This window comes from Suricata suricatta, chromosome 10, assembly GCF_006229205.1.
Source record: "Suricata suricatta isolate VVHF042 chromosome 10, meerkat_22Aug2017_6uvM2_HiC, whole genome shotgun sequence".
NCBI classification, from domain to species: domain Eukaryota; kingdom Metazoa; phylum Chordata; class Mammalia; order Carnivora; family Herpestidae; genus Suricata; species Suricata suricatta.
The window spans coordinates 137,071,572-137,094,393 of NC_043709.1; the positions used below are offsets into that span (position 1 = coordinate 137,071,572).

The window sequence follows — 22,822 nt, forward strand, 5'->3', positions numbered from 1 at the left end:
GTGTGAAATTTAGGATGAAGACCGTGACAGCAGAATGTAGTGTTGTGGGCTCTGGGTTTGGACCTACAAAGTCCTAGGTATCTCTCAGACATCCCAAGGAGAGGATGCAGTGGTGCGGTCAGGGTACTGAGGAGCCGAAAACACACGCTGACCGAAACTATCACGGCAGATCGCACTGCCCGAGGGAGAACGGGGTGGAGAGAGACAGCGGACAGACATCTACTGAGGAGATGTGAGATGAAGGACACTTAGCCTGGCGAGAGAAAACCTGACCAAGGAGCACATCCGGGAGAGCCACCTTAACACGAGTCAGCACAGACAGGATTTCAAGGCGGGAAGTAGTGTTGCCGAGAAGTCACAGAAAGAACTGAAAAGCAACCACCAGATTTAGCACAAGGCTGGTCACTGGTGACTTGCAGCCAAGAGCTGTTTTGCCCACAGCCAGACTGGAGTGGCGCAGTGGGTAGGTGGGAGGTGGAGGAACAGAAATGGGGAACAGAACACGCTCCAGAAGACTGAGAAGAGGTAGCAGGAAAGCGATGGATGTCACGTGGTCTGTGGTTTATCTGAATTTTATCCTCATTTTACTTAAATATACGTATAAGGTTTCTTTTAACTAAACAGTTCCAACTCTCCCACCCTACGAAGATCACTGTCAACCACTTTTAGTCTCGTTTTTTTTGGTACTTACCTCAGTATCTATAAATAACATGATTATCCTACCCTTATCCACAGACTTCCTACCCTATGTCAATTCATCTCTTTCACACACATTCCTCCTCCACCCTCATTCTTTTTATCTGCTCGAGAAAGTCATACCCCAATTTCTGGTTAAATCAATATTCAATGTCTGTAATTTCAGGACAGTGCAAACACTACTCATAACGGGACAGGAGTCACCCCCTCTCCATTCACTGACTCACACTTCCAACTCCCAACTCCCTGCCTCTTTGCTCCCCAGGACCCGATGTTCAACCGGGGCTCCCAGAGGACCTTCCCCAGGCAGAGAGCAGCGTGATGGTGGCATTCACCTCTTTTCCCTACATCTCAGGGGTCAGTCCTACACTGCCAATCATCCAGGGCCTGCCAGCAACTACTTCCCAGAACTTACCCACTTTCCTCACAGCGATGGGAACACGAGACTAGTAGCCAGTGTTCCCTGATGGCCAGAAGGGGAGTCTAGACCTCCTCCTAACACCTCTGTGTTCAGTGTGGCCTCATCCACTTTCAGGTGGGCCCACATCAGAACTGCTCTGGTATGTCCTTTCCAGGAGTTCTTCGATACAGAGGAGGGGGGCACAGTACTGCACAGACTGGGACAAATCATCCTGTCATTAACCCCAGCCACTCCTCACCCCCCACTAATTCTAATTCCCGAGATTTCCCCAATTTGGGGGCCCAAACTGGCATGCTTCTTGGTCCTCCCTCTGCAGGCAGCTACCCTGCTGCTACATCGCAAATACTTCACCCACTTCTTTCCAGTTTACAAAATGCGTATGACCGCTCTTCTATGCCCTAGCCTAGCTCATGCATCTTGTCCTCATATGTTTAGGTACTTTACTCTTTTTAATAGGATTTCAGGAAAGAATACATGTTCAATTCATTAGGTTTTTCCAAAAGACACATTTGAACTTTTATTTCAAATGCAAAAAACTTAAAAATTTTGAGATCCAGTAAGATTCACTGGGAAGGCTAAGGTGGACTATGCAAGAGGGAAGGAATAGGTAACCTCTCTGGAAAGCCAGATGAATCTAAACCAGAAAAGGAGTAATTAGCCTTTATTGTGAACATAACAGAAATATATGCAAATAAGAAATAATTCTAGTCAGATCTGAAAAATGGACATTTCTAAATCTAATGAACACTAAGGAAAACACTCATTTTGTATTTGGGAATACTCCTTGGTACTGAGAGCAATACAAAAGAATAGTTAGTAAGGGCGCCTGGGTGGCTCAGTCAGCTGGTTTTGGCTCAGGTCATGATCTCACGGTTCATTCGACTAAGCCCCATGTCGGGCTCCGTGCTGACAACGTGGACCCCACTTGAGATTCTCTCTCTCTGCCCCTCCTCTGCTCATGCTCTCTCTCTCTCTGTACTTCAAAATAAATAAACCAGACTTAAAAAAAAAAAGAGCTGGTAAAAAGCCCGTACTCAGTTTTCTACTGCTCTATCACATACAGTGGGGAAATGATAAAGGGCCCTGCCGTCAGCCTCAAGCTGCTGAAACATAAAAGCTGCTGCCAAGGGCTTACACAGCCACCTGCTCTACAGCCGTCAGGGCTGTTCTCACACAGCATACTTCTTGTAACTGCCGGTCCTCCGTCCTTCCAGAATGCGTGTTCTGTAGGACAGAGGCTCATCACCCTCCAGCATGATGTCCTACAACCCTGACACACAGCAGGTAGTCAACAAGTATTTGTCATATGACTAAGTCTGAACTTAATAATCCACAAAGAGTGCAAAATAAAGTAGCCTGTGGGGGGCAAATATTACCTATTTCAATAGAAATCTGGGGTACAGAATGGGTAACTAAACCTTTCCATCTTGAAAACAGAGCTGGAGGCATCACACTTCCTGACTGCCAACTGTAGCATGTCGACAGCTAAGACTGCTGTGTGGTACAATTTAAAGTTGTGAAGACAGTATACCTTACAGTTCTCATTATGAGGAACAACATCTTTTCCTTGTTCCTTTCTTTTTCATATCTGTAGGAGATGATGCATATTAACTAAACTCTGTGGTAACCATTTCACAATATAGAAGTCAAATCATTATGGGTATACCTTAGACTATACAGTGCTGTATGTCAATTATTTCTCAGTAAAACTGAAAGAAAAATTCTTATAGACAAAAATGGTTATTACAAAACTATAGTAATCAAAAAAGTATGGTATTGGCACGAAGACAGGCACATAGATTCAATGAACCACAAAAGAGAACTCAGAAAAAAACTCACACATGTATGTTCAATTACCTTATGGCAAAAGAGTCAAAAATACACAATGGGGACAGTCTCAAAAATAACAAAGACAGTGGCAAAAGGAAAAAAATGAGCCACTATCTTACATCATACACAAAAATCAACTCAAAATGGATTAAAGATTTGAACCTAGGACCTGAAACCTTAAAACCCCTACAAGAAAAAATAAGGGGTAAGCTCCTATATACTGGTCCCTCAGCAATATATTTTGTTATTTGACACCAAAGCAAAGGCAATAAAAGCAGAAATAAACTACTGGGACCACATCGAACCAAAAGACATCAAGTAACAAAACCATCAACAAAATGAAAAAGCAATCTACAAAATGGAAGGAAATATATGCGCAAATTATGTATATGATAGGGGTTTATCCCCAAAATATACAAATAACTCCTGCAACCCAACAGAAAACAAACAATCCAATTAAAATATTAGCAGAGGGTCTCAGTATAGGCATATCTCCTCTTGCTGCACTTGATTTCATTGTGCTTCACAGATACTGCAAATTAAAGGTGTGCAGCAACTCTGCACAGGACAGGTCTACTGGTGCTATCTCCCAATAGCATTCGCTCGCTTTACGTCTGTACCATACTTTGGTAATTCTCAAAATATTTTTCATTATTGTCATATTTGCCATGATGAATGATACTGACTTGCTGAAAGCTGAGATGCTGGTTAGCATTCTTTATTAATAAAGTATGTAGAGTTTTTCTGTACATGCTATTGCACACTAAACAGACTATAGTATGTTGTAAACTGAAAAACCAAAAAATTCATTTCACTCTACTACAGTATTTACTTAATCGCAATGGACATTCTTCCAAAAAAGACATCCAGATTGCCAACAAGTATATGAAAAGGTACTGAACATATCAGTAATCATTAAGGAAATGCAAGTCAAAACCACCATGAGGTGTCACCTCACACCTGTTAGAATGGCTATCATCAAAAAGATAAGAAATATCAAGTGTTAGGAAGGATGTGGAGAAAAAGGGAGCCCTCGTGCGCTGTTGGTGGGGATGTAAACTGGTGCAGCCATTACCGAAAATAGTATAGAGGATCCTCAAAAAAGAGAAAAAATAGACCTACCATATGACCCAAGAATTCTACTTCTGGGTATTTATTGAAAGGAAATAAAATCGCTATCTCAAAGCGATATCTGCACCCCCATGTTCATTACTGCATTAATTACAAGAGCCAAGACACAAAAACAACTTACGTGTCCATGGACAGATGGATAACAAAAATGTGATACACACCCACCCACCCACCCACCTGGAATACTATTCGGCAATAAAAATGGAAGGATGTCCTGCCATTTGCAACAAGATGGATGAACCTTGAAGGCATTTTGTTACGTGAAATAAGTTAGACAGATACTCTATAATCTCACTTACATGTGGAATCTGAAAACAACCAAACAAGCTCAGAGACACAAAAGGGGTGAAGGAGGTTGAAAGGTACAAACTTCCAGTTCTAAGATAAGTAAACCCTGGGGATGTCAAGGACAGCACATGGGGCGCCTGGGTGGCTCAGTCGGTTAAGCCTCCAACTTAGGCTCAGGTCAGATCTCACGTTTGTGGGTTCGAGCCCCGCATCCGGCTCTGTGCTGACAGCCAGCTCAGAGCCTGGAGCCTGCTTCCGGTTCTATCTCCTCTCTCTGCCTCTCCCCCTCTCTCATGCTCTATCAAAAATAAATAAAACATTTTTGAAAAATTAAAGAAAAAAAGGACAGCACATGACTATAGTTACCAATACTTTATTGCATATTTGAAAGCTGCTGGGACAGAGTAAACCTTAAAAGCTGCCATCGCAAGGGGAAAAAATATGTACGTGAGGTGACAGAGGTTAACTAATAAACTCACTGTGGTGATCATTTCACAATATATAAATATATCAAATCATGCTATACACCTGAAACTAATATGTTATATGTCAATTATATATGCATTAAGAAATTTCACAGGGGCGCCTCGGTGGCTCTGTTGGTTAAGCATCAGACTTCAGCTCAGGTCATAATCTTGTGGTTCATGGGTTGAGCCCCACGTTGGGCTCTGTGCTGACAGTTCAGAGCCTGGAGCCTTCTTGAGATTCTGGGTCTCCCTCTCTGCCCCTGCCCCGCTCACGCTCTCTCTCTCAAAAATTAACATTCAAAAAGAAGAAATTTCATTTTGCATTTTGGACATGTCAAAAACAAGCACACAGAAAATGACGACCTACAGTTTGCCATCTCTAGATTTCGTCATAAAAATGGAAGTCTGCAAAGAATCAAATTATGAAAGATCTGAGTTATAACTTCTATTATAAACAACTGATTACACAGAATGCACTTTTTACTTAAAAAACAAACTTTCCCTTTCATAAGAATGTCATCTGCAAACAAAAGGGAGCAAAGCTAGTAACTATTAGTATACGGACAGAAAGAACTGGTAATATATAAAAGATTGAAAGATTACAAAGATTTTTTTCACATTTTGTAATGTAAAATTAAATAGAACACAAATGTCTCTTTCCTTATAAAGCAAAGACTTACAAGTATCATGAAAATACTATATAACAAACAGGTGTAAATATGTGCTTTTAGACAAGATTACTAATTTTGTATTTCTATATTGTTGGTCCAAGGAAAATTTTTTATGAATGTTTACCTATTTATTTTGAGAAAGTTGATGGGAGAATGTTTTCTAAATGCTGAGGAAAAATTATTTTCAACCCAAATTTCTATAACCAATCAAACCGTGAAGGTTGAATTTCCTGTGGAGAGATTGTCCATCTGCACATCACCCAAAAATGTATGCCCTATGCACCCCTTTTCAAGAAGCTATGAATATGGATAAATACAGCATAATAAAGAAAGACTCAGGAATCCTGTGCTATCTAGGAAACAGGCCTGAACACAGGAAGCAGACAGAGGAAATTCCTGGAGCGAATGCTCGAAGGCAGACCGTGAGAGTCCGTCCACATCAGAGAGAAACATGAGAGAGATCAAGGTGAAATGTAAAGTTTCCTAGAGTCAATAAACACCCAAACTTATACCACAAACAAAACATATAAATTTATGGATATCCTTGCAGAAATCTTAAATACAATTTTTACAAACAGAACCAAACAACACATTAAGATAAATGCAGTTTTCTAGGAATGAAATGATGGTTCAGTATTAGGAAATATATTAACAGAATCAAGATGAGAAGAGCTAACAAGAATATGATCGCCTCAGGAAGTGTTGAAAAGGCACTTGACAAAACTTAACATCCATTCACGTAAAACAAAACAATGAATCAAGAGAACTCTATGTACACATACGTGTATGTAGTGACAAAGCGAGAATTCTGTGCTGAAGTAAATAAAGAATTATGGGTCCTCACCGCACTGTTCTCATTTAACACTGTACTGGGGGTACTTACCAGTGCAGTTACACGAGAGGAAGCAATCTGAAGACCAGAAATTGGGGGGAAGAAAAGGTACCTCTATTTGCACATGCAGATGGTATGATTACATATTCAGAAAACTAAGAATAAAAAATAAAATCAAAATACTTTAATAGGATAAAAAAATCAACATGCAGCAATATCTTCACATACATGAATTAAGTTAGAAGAAATACAAAAATATATCCCATTTAAATAACAAAAGGTAAAAGAAAATGACATATCTAGTAGTCATAAACTTAAAAGAAATACACAAACCAATATGGTGAGAGTTAGAACATGCTCCTGAAAAACACAAATGTATAATCGAACGGATGGAAAGATATCACGTTCTCTGGTAGAAAAGGCTCAGGATCATCAAAATGCCAATTCTTTCTACGTTAATTTATGAATACAATTTCAGTTAAAATACTCAAAATTATTTTCTGAAGAAAGAAAACTTTCATAAAACTTCATTAGGAAGAATAGCAAGAATTTTTTTAAAAAAAGGAAAACAATGAGGAAGAGCTAGCCCTACCAGGAATACATAACTAATTATGAATCAAGATAATTAATACAGTAGGGTACTGGCACATGAAAAAGCAGAGATTAATGGAACAAGATAGAAAGTTGAGATTTAGTCCCAAGTGCTTAGGGAACTCTATTAGACGAGCAATCTGAGACTCCAGTCAATAAGCCGTTTCTCACCCATCGTCCTAGAGGAACGGGAGGGCCGGCAGCAGCCTCTGCCGCACAGCAGCACCCCCCTCACGCCCCACTGGTAGGAACACAAACCCCACTGTCTTCGTATGAGGAAAAATCGCGTATTCGTTTACTAGTTGGGCCAACAGTATCACGGGCACAATCACAAATGATACGTGCAAAGAGCCATTTGCTATAGCACTGTCTGTAAGATTAAATCAACGGGGGCTAGTTGAACATAGCATGGGGCACCCACACAGTGGGGTATAAAGCAGGTATAAGAAAGAACGAGGGACCGTGCAAAAATGCAACCAAGAAATGGGCTTCATGAAAATTAAAAGCTTTTGTGCTTCATAGCACACCATCAGGAAAGTGAAGAAGATCCATAAGGCAGAAACTATGTAAATCATGTATCTGATAAAAAATAAATAAATAAATAAAAAATAAAAAAATTCTTACAATTTGGTAATAAAAAGACAACCCACTTAAAACATGGTCAAGGGCGCCTGGGTGGCTCAGTCGGTTAAGCGTCCTACTTCGGCTGAGGTCATGATCTCACGGTTTGTGGGTTTAAGCCCCGCGTCGGGCTATGTGCTGACAGCTAAGAGCCTGGAGCCTGCTTCATATTCTGTGTCTCCCTCTCTCTTTGCCCCTCCCCCACTCATTATCTGTTTCTCTCTGTATCAATAATCAACATAAAAAATTAAAAAAAAAAAACCATGGTCAATGATATGACAAGGTATCAGGATACGAGGAGACATTTCTCCAAAGAAGATAAATGACCAACAACCATATAAAGAGACGACGCCCAACATCATCAGTTACTAGGAAAATGCAAATCAAAACCAAAGTGAGGCATTACTTGACACTCAAAAAATAAGACAATAACAAGTGCAAACAAAGACGGAGGGAAGTTGTGTCCGTGCACAATACTAGTGGGCGTGTAAGATGATGCAGTGGCTTTTGAAAATACTGTGGCAGTTTCTCAAGAGAGAAGGAAAAAAGTTAGCATATGACCCAGCAATTTTTCTAGGCAAATGACTAAGAGAACTGGAGAGATGTTGGCCAAATGGCATAAACTTCCAGTTAGAAGATAAGTTCTGGAGGTGTGATGCACAGCACTGTAATTACAGGTAACGACACTATATTATACACTGGAAAGTTGCTGAGAGGCCAGATCTTACACATTCTTACCACAAGTCAAAAATCATAACAATGAGACGTGATGCAGTTGTGGACTACCTCCATGGTATAATCATATGGAAATACATAAGGTATTAAATCTACACACGGCACACCTGTTATGGCAATTATATCTCAATCAAAAAGAAAAACTTACATCCAACAAAACTTATGTGCGTATAGACACAGCAGCGTACTCTGTAATAGCCAAAAAATGAAAACAACCCAAATATCCATCAACTGATGACTGGATAAACAAAATGTGGTCTATCCAATAGGTCATACGACGGAAAACTCCCGAACCATACAATGAAAAGACACCTGCTACAAGGGTGAATCTTGAACACGATGCTCAGTGAGAGAATCCAGACTCAAAGGGCCACATGCCCTAGGACCCCAATGCCAGGAAACATCAGAATGGGTCCATTTGCAGAGACTGCAAGCAGAAGAGGGGCTGCCTGCGCTAAGAGAGGGGAATGGGGAATCTGTTACTGGATCTGGGGTTTCCTTCTCAGATGTGAAAATACTCTAGAATTAGAGAGTGAAAGTGCTGCACCACCTTGAGAATGTGCTAGCAGCCACTAACTGTGCACTTAAAACACAAGTCACAGAAGCCAAAGGATACAGCTTATTCATGTGAGACATATACAAAAGTAGACTTACAGGAGTCTTCTGTGCTTCAATAACAATTAACATTTTACCATATTTTTTTAAGTTTGTTTATTTTCTGAAAGCACAAGCAGAGGAGGGGCAGAGAGGGAGGGAGATAGAGAATCCCAAGTAGGCTTTGCATTGTCGGTGTGGAGCCCAATGTGAGGTTCAAACTCAGGAACCATGAGATCATGACCCAAACTAAAACCCAAAGTTGGATGCTTAACTGAATGAGTCACCCTGGTGCCCCTTTGCCATAGATTTTAAATTTTAATGTTTATTTTTGAGAGAGAAACAGAGAAAGAGCAAGTAGAGATAGCAAACACACATCCCTCTAATAACCCAGGGTCATCACCATGCACAGGGACATCTGCCCAGCTACCTCGGGGTGTATGGAGCAGATGTCTGTGCTGCGGGGCTCTCAGCAGACTCCCCGGCATGTACCCACTATATGCCAATAATTTCTCCTAAGGCATAACAATGTAAAATGTCCCACGTCTCCAGACATTGCCACACGTTCCCGTGGCGAGCTCATGTTGCAAACCAGTCTTGCTTTTTATATGTGTGCTTGACTTTTGTTAATTTTCTATCTCCTCCCTTACTGTTCACCACTGACCGACTAACCTCTTTATGGTATGCATATTTCTTAAAAGATGCTCTTTTCCTTTAAAAACTGTTTTAAATGTTTGCCCGCCAAATATCAGACCACCACCCTGATGACAGACAGTTTCCCAGGGTCATACTGTAAGAGGGTAGGAGTTCTCCTCTAAATAAAGGGTATGAGTTTTTAGATCCCTAACCTCTATGGATATCAGTTAGCATCTTTAGATCTTTTGGTCTTCTTTCCTTTTTTTTTTTTTTTTTTTTTAAGTACTCTGTTTGCCCAAGGTGGGGCTCGTACTCACATTCCCGAGATCAAGAGCCGCATGCTCCACCAACTCGTTTTAATTTTCAAACAAAACCAAAAGTGCAAAAATTATATCCTGTCTTAATTTGCTTAAGATTGCTACTGAGGCCAAATAGGTCTTCAAGTTGTTTTTTTTAAACATGTGTAACCCTTTTCTACAGAAGTGCTTATCTATGTTCTTACAGATAAAACTACTAGGAAAAGATGTCCAATTAACAGAAGTCAAAATAAGAGGAATTTTCTCATATTTCATTTGTAGCCAGCAAATTTCAGGTAAAATAAAAGATATAAACATGAAATGAACACAGAAACCCTGACACACAAAGACTTCAGACAGGATACCTAGAGCAGATTCTCCTTATTTGTAGAACCCATGTGCGAATTCCCCGGCTTGCTGAAATCCACACCTGTGGCCTCTGACAGTGACTCAGGACAGGGCACTGACCCGGCTCGCATTCGGCCTCTTGTTCCAGTCCAGACTGTAAACAGTGTTCTTTCCGCAGTCTATTTAATGCCATGTTTTTTGCATTTTTGTGCTTTCTTTGGTGCTCTCCCAGTTTAACAGTCCAATCTAGGACCCCTGAGGACAGCACAGGTGTCAGGCAGGCCTCAGTAGGGCACCTGATCCCAGGGCTGTCCCTGACAACTCACCTGCTCTGTCACCCAGAACCAGGCAGAAGTGATGCACCCATTTGTGCCAGAGGCCACTCTGGAAAGTGCAACAGCAGCATCTACCGTGCTCAGAAGATGGGAAAACGGCTGCATTCATGGATCCAGGAGATGATAAGCTATCAAAAAGTGTAGTAGGCAGCACTGTTTTAAGGTGAAAGCCCAAGAAAGTTATAGTCCAGTTACCTGGGGTCTGGAAAACACTAGATCTTCCTCAGGTAGTGCTGGCTGCCTGGCATGTTTCAAAAAGTGACACTGCGTGAAAAAAGGTTAAATTTGCCTGCATATACCAGCTTGTTTTATAAGGATTTAGCAAATGACCCTGTAGAATGGAAATGGCATTTCGGTTTACAAAAACGTGACCAGAGGGCTGGCAGGAACATAACCCTGTATTTCTCCCTCAGAAGCAAAGGATCAGTGTTGGTGAATTCCGTGTCTGTGGTGACCTGACAGAACACATCCATGGTGAATAAAAAGAATGGACTGTAATTATAATGAAATGTACTTTTTACTTTTCAGAGGTTTTAAACAGTCATTTTTATAACACGATAAAGCAAACCTCCTGAAAAGCATTTTAAGTAGGGAGATGAATAAAACCAAAGCTTTTACGGGATTCCCACTTAGATATAGCCAAGGCTGAACTAATGCCACCATGGCAGAGTATCCCTCGTTCTAGAATTCACTCAGAACATTATTTCCTAAGAAGTCAGTTAAAATGACACAACCACTATCTTTCAGAAACAAAAATCTATGAAATAGAGTAGATAACGTTTGTGTCGAGAATTCTTTTTTGAAGCCGTTCCTTACAACATGGCAACCATACCAGCCCACACTAAGTTAACCAGAAGGCATCATTTCTCAAATATTTTTTCCAAGAGGTATTTGTCGTAATTTGCACACTGTACACCAGTAAACAACAACTCTGAAGGACAAATGACAATTCTGTGCTTCAGAACTGACAGAGTAGGAACTATTTCATACACATCAGCACCGTGCTGGAGTTCAGCAGCAGACGGACAACAGGAAGGTTCATTTCATCCACTGCAAAAGCTTATACCACAGCAGGTCACACCTATCACTTAATAAATGTTTGAATGAAGGGGCACCTCTTGGTTTCAGCTTGGGTCATGATCTCACAGTTCTTGGCTTTGAGCCCCACATAAGGCTCTGCGCTGACAGCATGGAGCCTGCTTGGGATTCTCTCCCCGGCTCTTCCCATGTTGCTAGCACACGCTCTTTTTCGCTCTCAAAATAAACTTAAAAATAAATAAATCTTTGAATGAATTTAATCTGTTTATACAGACCTCTCTTTCTTCCTAATATGTTTGCCTTTAAAATATCATCTGTTTAATGCATGAAATTAGACCAAACTTTGCAGCTGAGTTTTTCCACTCCGTAGATTCTGATTACGTGTGATGCAACAAGAATTTTTTAAAACCCTCAATTATTTAGCCATCCATTTAAGGATATTTTGTTATCAAGAAAGAGCAAATCTTATTTTACGGCAATTATTACTTTTATTATAATGAATGACAATAGAAGAACTAAGAAGTTACGTGACCATTTTCCAGATCACAGGTCGCAAGCACGCAAGGCGGAAGACTGGCATGCGGGTTCCTGGCACACACTCCTGTACCAGTGGCAAACATCCAGAAAAGCCTGCGCTTCGGCCGACATCCTAAGTCTAAGCAGGACTAGGTAATACACAGTCTTGTTGGTTTTTATTAATATTGAAATGATGTAATAAACATATCAAAGCTTCTATCTTTGAATTACATGTTTTACTACATCTTCAAGAAACTCTGAAATCTTAACCACTACCTTACACGTAGCAAAGTGGATGCCAACAGTGGACACAGACAACAGCTGGCATTGATGAGCACTTTCCACAGCTAAAGTGCCTGTTATTTTAATACAACATCTGTTCCTGAAGTACTTCTGAGTTTTAATTTGGTTAAAATGTATTTCCTGCAACCTTGAATAAAGGTGTCAAAGAGGTTTGGTCTCATTCATATTTCTGGCCTATGCTCAGTAACTCCTAGGCCACGATGTTACGAAGGATTGAGATCACACAGTAAACTTACAGGTTATTGGGAAGGAGGGGGAGGAGAGGGAGTCCCCAGGAAACTACAAAAAGTAGGTAATGATTAACGAGGGTACATTGTTTTCTAAAATCATCCCATCATATCAGCATCAGTGGAGTGTGTGTGACTCCTGATCTCAGGAACATCTTGATCTTGGGGATGTGAGTTCAAGAACCATGCTGTATATGTACTTACAAAAGAAAAGTCTGGAAGCACTTTGGAAGAGGTTGTGGTCTCTCACCTCTCTCTGAAGAAGTGACATTTAACCCAAGGCCTCCAGAAAGTTAAGATTAGCCAGCAAGGCTGAAGCATTGACGACGGTACAATGTGCACGAGCCGGACTGCGGGGAGTTTCATAAGCCATTATGAAGGATTTGGGACTATACGGTAAGACCCTGGGAAGTCACTGAAGAATTTTCCAGCAGAAGAAAGTGATTAGTTCCCCAATGGCGATTCAGTCCAGAGGTTTACTCAGTACCAGTTATGGTAATTCCACCTTCCTCATTACTACTTCTAGGACAGATGCCCCTGCTAGAAAGAAAGAAAAGAAAGAAGGAAGGGAGGGAGGGAAAGAAAAAGGCCTCCTCTTATCTCTGAGTATCAGTAGTTCCAGATATGATGCAGCCATCTTGTAACCAAGAGGAACACCAGTCTCAGAATAAAGCTGATGGGGGGGGGGGGGGGGGCAAGGGGGAGGGGACCGCACAAGGGAAAGACAAGCCTCAGAGCTGCTGACAGGATCACCCAAAGTCTCTGGACTTCCAGTGTGAGTCACGGTCTTCCCTGAGTTTGAACTGAAAGCATCTAAGCTGATACAGTAACTGCCACCATGTTGGTGACAGACCACGAGTAGGGATGAGACTCTGGAGGGAGCTAGGCAGGAAAAGAGGGTTCCCAGGGCAGAGCACGGGAGCACCTCACGGTCAATTCTAGATAGAAGAGCATCTCGGGGGGTGCAGGGGTCGCTCAGTTGGTTGAGGGTCTGCCTCTTGATTTGGGCTCAGGTCAGGACCCCAGGGTTGTGGCATTGAGCACGGAGTCTGCTTAAGATTCTCTCCTGCCCCTCTGCCCCACATGTGCATGCTTTCCGGAGGAGGAGGAAGAGCAGCAGCATCTGGCAAACACAGAAGCAGCAGTCAGAAGTTTTCAAGAAAAGCTGAAGAGTATGGCATTTCAGAAGCCAAGGAGGGGATGGTCAACCGGGCCTCACAAGCATAGAATGAAGCCTGACAGGTCACGTCACGGTGACCTCACTGGAGCAGCTTCAGTCACCTGATGGCAGAGGACACTGGACTGGGAAGGAGTGGAGAAACCAAAGGCAAAATGCTACTTCTGATGGGTGCTCAGAGAGGTGAGAACCAGGAGAAAAGAAAACCAGAGCAGCAGGGGGCAGTTCAGCAAGACGCCTGTAGTTTTGTGTTATTCCGTGATGGTGGGAGATGTCAGTGTGTGTGTGACACCAGGTGAGAGGCGTCTGGAGGGCAGATGTGCAGAGCACAAATGAAGAGGACAGCAGGTGCAGTGTTACTTCTCTCTCTCTCCCAGGGGCGGGGGCTCCAGTAAGTCATGCCAGAACATGGAAAATGAGCTCATCTGAGAAATCGGCAGGATTCAGAGCCCAGATGATGGTGTAGCGCCTACAGCATGCAGGCAGTCTTGCCCACCTGCATGTTCCATGTACAGCACCACGCTAGGAATCCTACAGAAGTCTCCATCAGGGCACTCAGGCCAAGAAACTGGCAAGATGATTATGTGGTAAAGTTTAAATAATAACAAGTAACAAAATAAGAACCAGCTGAGGCTAATTGAGGGACAAATCACTGAGGTTGGCAGTAAGGTGAAGAAGATGAAACTCAGCAAAGAACGTAAATGCCCACAAATTGTCAAGTAAATGTTGAGCTGACTTCGGCACTGGCAGTGGAATGAGGGGAAGAAAGATGGATGCCCAACCAAAGGTTACAAAATCATATTAAGTTTAACCAATACTACTTGCTCATTGAAAGAAAAAATAATCCACTGTTGGAAGGATAAGCAATTACTGGCTAAAGACATTTTGCATAAAGCACAGCAGGGGATGAGAGTGGATTCTGAGGACAGGGTTGTCATAGTCCCCAGGGGAGAGAGTGAAGGACAGGTTCACAGAGACCTCCATTCACTGCCTGGTAACAGATTCCAGGCCTCAGCGCAGGGAAGAGACCAGAAGCAGACCCTGCCGCCGCCCGGGGTCCAGGGCACGGAGGGCAGACGCTGCAGTGGCCAGAGTTCAGTTCAGCATTTCATTTGGCAGAATTCAAATTTTTCTCAATTACTTCCTATAAATCAAACTTCCTGTGATCCTGTTCCTATTATTTACAGTATTACAATCATTCAAGGAATCGGCACCTCTCCTAAAGAACAAACACCGACTCCTAGTCCCACACCTGTCTAACATCCCCACTCTATGCTTCAAGGTGAAATTCTAGAAGACGCTATTTAAGAAGCAATTCATAGGAAGTTGGTTAGAAACCACACAAAATATCCTAGGCCTTCTAACCAACTTCATATTATAGCATGATACAAAGATTTTATCGCTGTGAAGCCTAGGGTATTTTGTGAATGATGTCTTTGTAACACTAGGTTGCAAGGGGCTATGTTCTAATATTTTTCATGTCAGTATCTCCATTTTTCTATGGTCCATATTTCCTAAGAATTGATGTAGAAAATAACAGTTCACTAACAACAAACATTATTGAACACTCACAGGGTAATATTGATGTGGGTGCTACTAGACTTTTACCTGGGATTTGTCAGTCTCAATTTGTCCTAAGGTACAGTCTTCAATCCAGCAAATATTAAAACTCACTGGTTTAATGTAGGTTATTTATATACCATTGTACCAGAAAGCTATGGTTGGACTGACTGTGGTATTCAGCAGAACTTACTTTAGCTGTGAATAAATGGGATAAAACTGTTTGATTCTAAATTGTAGTTAGAAGAAATTGGGATAAGACTGAAAGTGCTATTTCTGGTACTACAAAAACATTACTAAATTGGTAGTTCGTCCATCTACAACTGATGTTTTAAGAGAATCCTTTGAAACTTAAATGGTTGACACTGATGTGGTCACTGATGTGATGTATGTTATTGAGAAGGAATACTAATTTCAGCAATCACTGTACAACAACATAATCATGGAGAGACCTGTGCGCCTGTAATTGATGTTTGTTGCATTTCTGAGCCCACTTTGTACTCATGAGAAAGAAAAATATAATGAGACGAATATTTTAAATTGGAACTTTAAAGTATCAACAAAGGATATGGAAAAGATATGTACTTTTACTTTAGTCAAATTACTTTTCATTACCTGATTTCTTAACTTTATGTATTTGAAATCCTATGAATTAAGAATATCTAGACATATATGGATATTTAAAACTTAATGATAATAAATGTAATTCAGAAACATAACCAATTTTCTTTTCAGAGCAAGATATAGTTAACTGTTTCAAATTTATATATTACTTTGTAATGGTAAATGCTCTAAAAAAAATTTAAGGTACTACAATTCTGTACCTCACTTTTTCCCCACAGGACACACAAGAGAATGTGATCTTATATTAACCCTCTGTGTGAATTCTGCCTTATTAAACATTGTGCCTCATTTTATTAAGTGTTTTTCTTGGGGACATAAAGCAATTAATCATTGCTGTTGAATGTATCAGGTACTCTCAAACTGAGAAAACTACGGATAGCTAAGAAAATCTGACAACACACTCTAAAAGCTGTGTGTTGTCACCTGAGGTAGAACTAAAAAAGCAGTAAGAGGCCGGGAACCAGTGGGAAATGGCCTGTGCACAAAGCTGCTTCTTCCCCATCGAAAACCCAGCGGCCATGTACCCTGGCTTCTACAGAACTAGGGAACCAAGAGAAAGCCTAACTTTAAACTGGATTCACGGTTGTTCAGCTTAATTCACCTGAAAATAATGGAGACTAAAAGCTAGTTTTAATAATCCTCAGAAAATAAAATTTAACTTTCAAATTAATCAAACGAAAGTTTCCTACCGGAAACAATCCAACGTGACTATAGATCACAAGAAGCTTCTTAAAATTGTGTGAATACAGATGTACAGAGTAGTAAACCAATAACAGGTATTCTGACATTACATATGAAATGTGATGGTTCGAAAACGTAAGAAATATGTGGGGCGCCAGGCTGCTGAGTCAGTAAACTGTCTAAATTCAGCTGGGGTCATGATCTCACAGTTCATGGGATCGAGCTCCGCATCACGCTAGTGCTGACAGTGCAGACCCCACTTGGGATTCTCTCCTCTCTCTGCCCTCCCCCACGTGTGCAAGCACATGCTCTCCCACGCACTCACAAACTCTCTCCCCCTCCCAAAAATAAACCTTAAAAAAAAAAAAGGCTAAACTAAAAGTACAATAGAAAAATAAATCACCTTATACTTCATATGCTCGAAAATTTAAAAAGACAACACTTCTAATGATGGATAAACTGTCCGAAAAATTAAATATGTATCAGTGGAAATCCCAAGCTCATTAATCTCACTTGTTCCTACTGAAAGGCCCAGGTAGTTAAAGCAGATGTGCTACATATCAAAACCCAACTGAATATTAAGGACTTTATCTCCCAGACACCATTCCTCAGGTGCATTTCTGAGATGGAAAAACAATCAACAGGCAGATAAATCAAGAATCTACCAAAAAAAAAATTCTGAACAGCGTTCAAGTTGAGATAGTTTCCATGCTTACCCTTCATTAGGACTTCTTCTTAAAAATCTTTCAGCAGCTGTGAAATGAGAAAACCATGTTTATTTAATATCCCATTCTAACATCCCTTCTGACAAGTATCAAGATGATCTGGGTCTGTGTATGCTACAACTCTATTCATCTAGGTCTCTCTTCACCATATGCTTCTCGTATTTATTTTAGATAATAGTAAAATAAACACCTACTGAATTCTGAAGCCTCAGTACTTCACAGCTACTTTCAAGAAATTAGCTACTTCCCTCCAAATTGAACTTACTTAGCAGATGTAATGCTAAAACCTTCCTCAAGACAATGACTTTTCCTTCTAATACAGCAAGAACACTCTACTGCTGGAGTGAATTCTGAAAATTCTCAGACATTTATCTTCTATATGTAAGTATTATAAATGAAGATTCTAAGTTGCCCCCAACACCTGCACCAAGTTATCTTCATAGTGTGAGCTGCCAATAGTGAGAGCAAGACAATGAGCGGATCATCAATGCTTGCTCTCAGATTACTAGCTGTCATCACTGGAGAAACTGGAATTAATCAGAACTTTGCATTTGGAAAATTCTGACTGCCAGTAGGTACCTAATAGTCCTTTCTTCCCACATTCTACTTTTTGTAAGGAGAGCAGGCATAGGGTTACATTCTTTTATTACTCCATGCTTTTGCAGGATTATAAATGTACATTTGGAGGATGAAGGTATTTCAATAAAAAGAGCTCATTAGTTGGTGGGTTTTAGGGAAACAACAGCCAAATCGAGTATAGGTGTTGTAGTCATACACTTGAACTCAAAACCCATTTGATCATGTATGCTGGGACCTCTGTCACCGGTCACTTGGTAACTTACACTCCAGGGTCCAGCTGTCTCCTTCTAAGTCATAGGGTACTTACAGCTGTGCTGTAACAATGTAATTGATCATATAATCATACTGTAATAACACCTCTCTCATTGTGCTGTAGTGAAGACTGAACAAGAATGTAACTGCCTAGCATAGTAGGTGCTCACTAAATGACACCTTCTTACGAAAATAGTGCTGACTCAAGCATGGTGTGGATGATAGAACCCAGCTTTCTAAAACTGCCTGGAGGGTGAACTGTTGTGAAAACACAGCAAATTAAAATATATTTATGACAAGATTCTCCTGCTTTAAATCCCTGTATCTTCCAGATTTACCAAAAAAAAAAAAAAAAAAAAAAAAAAACACCTTAGCATTTTTAAATCCCAAATGTGAGAATTAGCATTAGGTGACCAACTCTCCACAAATCCATTAGAAATTTTGCATATTTCTTTTGTGTTTGCATGATAAATGCCAAAGTAGGAAAGATTCTTCTTCCCTTGTTATATTTTAAATTTCCTTAGCATGTAAGCAGATCAAACTGGGGAAAATATTAAAATTTGTAAGTGGGTCTACCTTTCACTAAATGCTTAAATAATATCTGAAGAACATAAAAAAAGTATGACTCACAACAGTTGTTTTTAAAAATCCTCAGGTGATGAACATAATAAAATCACAGTTACAAACCAGAATAAATCTGAAATCAGTGTTAAAACCTCAAAAGTAATCTCAACTCAAATGCAATACACAGTTCCACAACACTTATCTTTGCTTTAGTTCGTCACCCTTCAGTTGCTTCAGTAATTGTTACCTAGCCAGTCTCTAAAATATAGTAGTTTCCATAAATAACAATGATGAATAAACAAGATATTAAAACATATCCTACCTGTTGTGAGAAAATACAATAATTTAATGTAACTTTAGGAAACAGTAATATGGAGTAATGTGAACTATAAAAGGATTTACTTAAAACAAAACTAGTCAATCTACTGTATTTAAATATTACTGTTTACAAAATAAATACCACACAAGTTTTCATCAAGACACATTTCTCCAATATAATGTGATCTGCTAGATCTATTCCTCTCAACTCTGAAGAACAGAGGAGTCCTAAGATGCCTGAGAATTCTGGATTGAACAGTATCCCATTACCTTTGTAATTTCATTAAATTCATCTAAAATTGGGCAAATATTTAACCTTTTAGCTACTGAATAGAAAATAAGAAAACACAATGAAAGATTAAATGTCTAAATGTTTACTAGTTCCACATAGATTATTTGTAAAAATTGAGGTAAATATCTAAGTATCTAAACAATTTGCTAAATGTCCCTACTAAATAATGAAATACACAAAAATTTTTTAATGTCCAAGTAAACATACAATTTGCACTTGTAAATAACTTTTACATTAAGCATCACACAGCATTTTCACAATACAACTAAGTAGCTTTTTAAGAATTTTCTGAGTGAAAAACTATTCATAACAGGCATACATATGTGTAATAAGATCTTTCCTTACAGCAGCATGAGATGTTTAAAATAATACAGCTGAGACTTGATTCCTCAAAAAGACCGTACTCTTGGGTATTTAGATTTGGATTGTTCTCTCCCTCCCATTAAGCTTCCTTCATATCACTTTACCTCCTATCACAGAGATTCTGAAACTTTTATGTTCTATAAAGCACATTGTCTCACAAAACTCCTCATTTGCCCACTTCTTGTTAAAGAGTGTAGGTTGAGATGGGGGTGTGGTAGGAGGTGGTGGAGCCTCCATAACTAAAACAGAGACTGCTGTGCTGGAGGATTTTTCTAAAAGTGGAACAGCATATGTAAAGACCTTTATACAATGGCTAAGACTCGATGAATATACCATTTGATACATACTACTATCATGGTATAAACTTGTAGATACCAAAATGTTTCAAAACTCAAGACCAAAGAACAGACCACTGATGATATAGAGAAACTTTAGTTCACTAATGACCTTCAAAAAAAATCACTGCACCAAAGAAGACTTAAGTTGTTTTTTGAAATTTTGACAATGTCACTGCAAAGAAGTAACTCAAAGTTATTGCTCAAGAAATAAAAGTAAAAATTAAACTCAAATCAGTTATTTTTTACTTCTTGTCAAAATTCCTAGTAAAACTATTGGTGAGGGTTATGAATTCCACAACAATCAAATGAGGAGAGCAGTTATTCTTTATTCAGAAAGTCCTTCTGCTTCCAGTAAATATAAAACACAGGACCTGAAGCAGTTACAGACAGGGCGACAGATGTGAGAAAAGAGAAAATGATTCACTGATTACCAATGGTTAAGACAAGAACTCTTAAACTGGGCACTTCAGCTACCCAGAGTTTTCATCAAAGATACAGAAGTTGGGATAGGTGAGTGCCAGGCACTCTGGGGGGGGAACAGGGAGTAGTGTTTCTATGGACTACGGAGTTTAAGTTTTACAAAATGAAAGCACTCTGCAGAAGTGGTGTTGGTTGCACAACAGTGTAAATTTATTTAATACCACCAGACTACACACTTTAAAATTAAGATGGTAAATTTTCTAATGTATATTTTACCAGTTAAAAAAAAAAAAGTAAAAGCAAAAAAAGTAATGATAAAAAGATCCTTAACACTGCTTCAAGTAAATGAGCCCTGAGGACTGCAAATAACAAATGCTTATTTTCCAACTTCCTGAAATGACTAAAATTGAAACACAGATTCAGAGGTGCATCACAACAAACACAAATCAGTAAACAAAACACGTGTGGGCACAATGTGCTGTAATTTCAGAGCTTCCCTCCTGTCCACGTGAGTTTAAATTATTAGCCTGAATTTTATTCCACTGACCTGAATTAGTCTAATAGTGATCCATGCACCCAAAGGCCTATGAGGTAGGTACAATTACTATCACACTTGTATTCCAGATGGGGAAACTGTGACCAGGCATGGTAAGTGTAATTAATTTGCCTGCTGTTACTTTGATAGAGGAGATTCAAACCTAAGTCATCTGGCTCTGGGGTCGTTTTGCTATGCCACCTCTCTGATCTAAATGACAAAAAAATCTAATCACCTTGTAAAAAAAAAAAAAAAAAAGAAAAGAAAATTAAAGAAAGAAAAAGAAAAAGAAAAACCATTCAGTGTTAAGTCCCAGTTAAGGCTTTCAAACAGTCAAAAGTGTTTACCTATCATCCATCATAAGGCAAAGTCTGACCATTTACTCAATTTTTTTTTCCAGATACAACCTCTTTGCCTAAATAACATTTATTATATAGAATTTAACTGAAGGACAGTAAAAGAAGGAAAAGGAAATAGAACTCCAGAGGTTTGAGTCTTTAAGCAGCAGGAGGGCTGCATCTGATACCTCTGTTAAAAAAATCAAAATTCTTCATTAACTTTAAGGTATGCCAAAGTGCATGGGCGTCTCTATAACAGTGCATGTGAGAGAACTATTTGAACAACCCCTAAAGGAAAAGGGGCAGAGTTACAAAAAAGTTTACGTAAACACGTGTCAATTTGAGGGAACATGCAAAAGGATATCCACTCCAAATACCAAAACCAGGTCCCAGGAATATTCAGCATGAGCTCAGAAGCGAAAATTAATATTTTAAGCTATCTTTCTCTGAAAATCATTTATAAATGTATTAAAACTCCTTGCAACAGGTTACTGCAAAAATAAATTGCCCCCTTTACAGAATGTGAAAGGAAGATGCAGTTTTCACATGAACATCTATGGGGAGAAAGTACCATGTAAAAGACAGAAATCCTGTTAACCACAAGTAGAGTTAAGCAAGAAAAAAATTTGATTCCGTCATAATCACATCCCACATCTTCTAATCTTTGAATCTCTGGCCTAGCCATCTTATAAAGTATGCACCAAAAATGATCGTAACCAGCGTCAATTCTCCGAAGACCAGGAAAATGACATGTCTGTACAAAATTCATATTCTATCTTCTTACTGCACTAGTTAGAACTCAGAAAAACCACAAAGGTGATAGTGCTTACCAAAAAGCAAACTTTTAAAGCACAACGAAGACTATCTCCTCGACAACTTCCAACCATTAGAATCAATAACCCCAAAACCCGAAAAGGTTATGCACCCCACAATTAACAAGCTACTCCTTCATTACTCAGTTAAAAAAAAACAAAAACAAAAACAAAAAAAACACACAAGTAAACGTTTTACTTTGTGCCTTTCAACAGACTAAATTCTTTTTAGGGAGGCTTATTGTAGGATGCAGAACACAGGGTGAAGCGGACCTGAGGCTCCAGGGCCGAAACCTCGGGGCGCCCGTGGGCCACTCCAACCTGCAGGCACCTGCCCTGAGCGCCCACCGGGCCCGGGCCGCTCAAATACCGACCGCGGGTCGCACGGGGGTGGGGGGGGGGTGCGCGAGGGGCCGTCCACGTGGAAGCTGGGGGCCCGGGTGGGCCTGTAGTCGGCGGCCCCGCTCCGAACGCCGCACCGAGGCCCGGGAGGACCTGTTGAGGAGGCGGAGGCCTGGCGGCCGCCGAGACTCCCCCAGAAAACGCGGACCCAGCCCCGCCTGGGTCCTTGGGGCCCGCCCTGCCCCGGCCTCGGCCGCCGCCCTCCAACAACGCGCCGCTACGGGCCAGCGGGCAGCCGCCCTCCCCCACTCACAGGGCCGCGCTCC

General features: G+C 40.3%; 1 protein-coding gene across 7 annotated transcripts in view; it reads right to left on the minus strand.

The window, feature by feature from the left end:
- The window catches only part of ZMYND11 (zinc finger MYND-type containing 11), a 137,287-nt gene that overhangs the window by 114,260 nt on the left and 205 nt on the right, over positions 1–22,822 (minus strand). For 2 of the 7 annotated variants that reach the window (XM_029953112.1, XM_029953109.1), the window contains exon 1: positions 6,388–6,465. The exons of 1 other annotated variant lie outside the window; for it this stretch is intronic. The gene's annotated coding sequence lies outside the window, so the exon portion shown is untranslated. Of the gene's footprint in view, positions 1–6,387; positions 6,473–22,822 lie in introns of those variants that run through there. 4 more of the 7 variants (XM_029953105.1, XM_029953108.1, XM_029953110.1 and 1 more) reach the window with 4 other exon arrangements.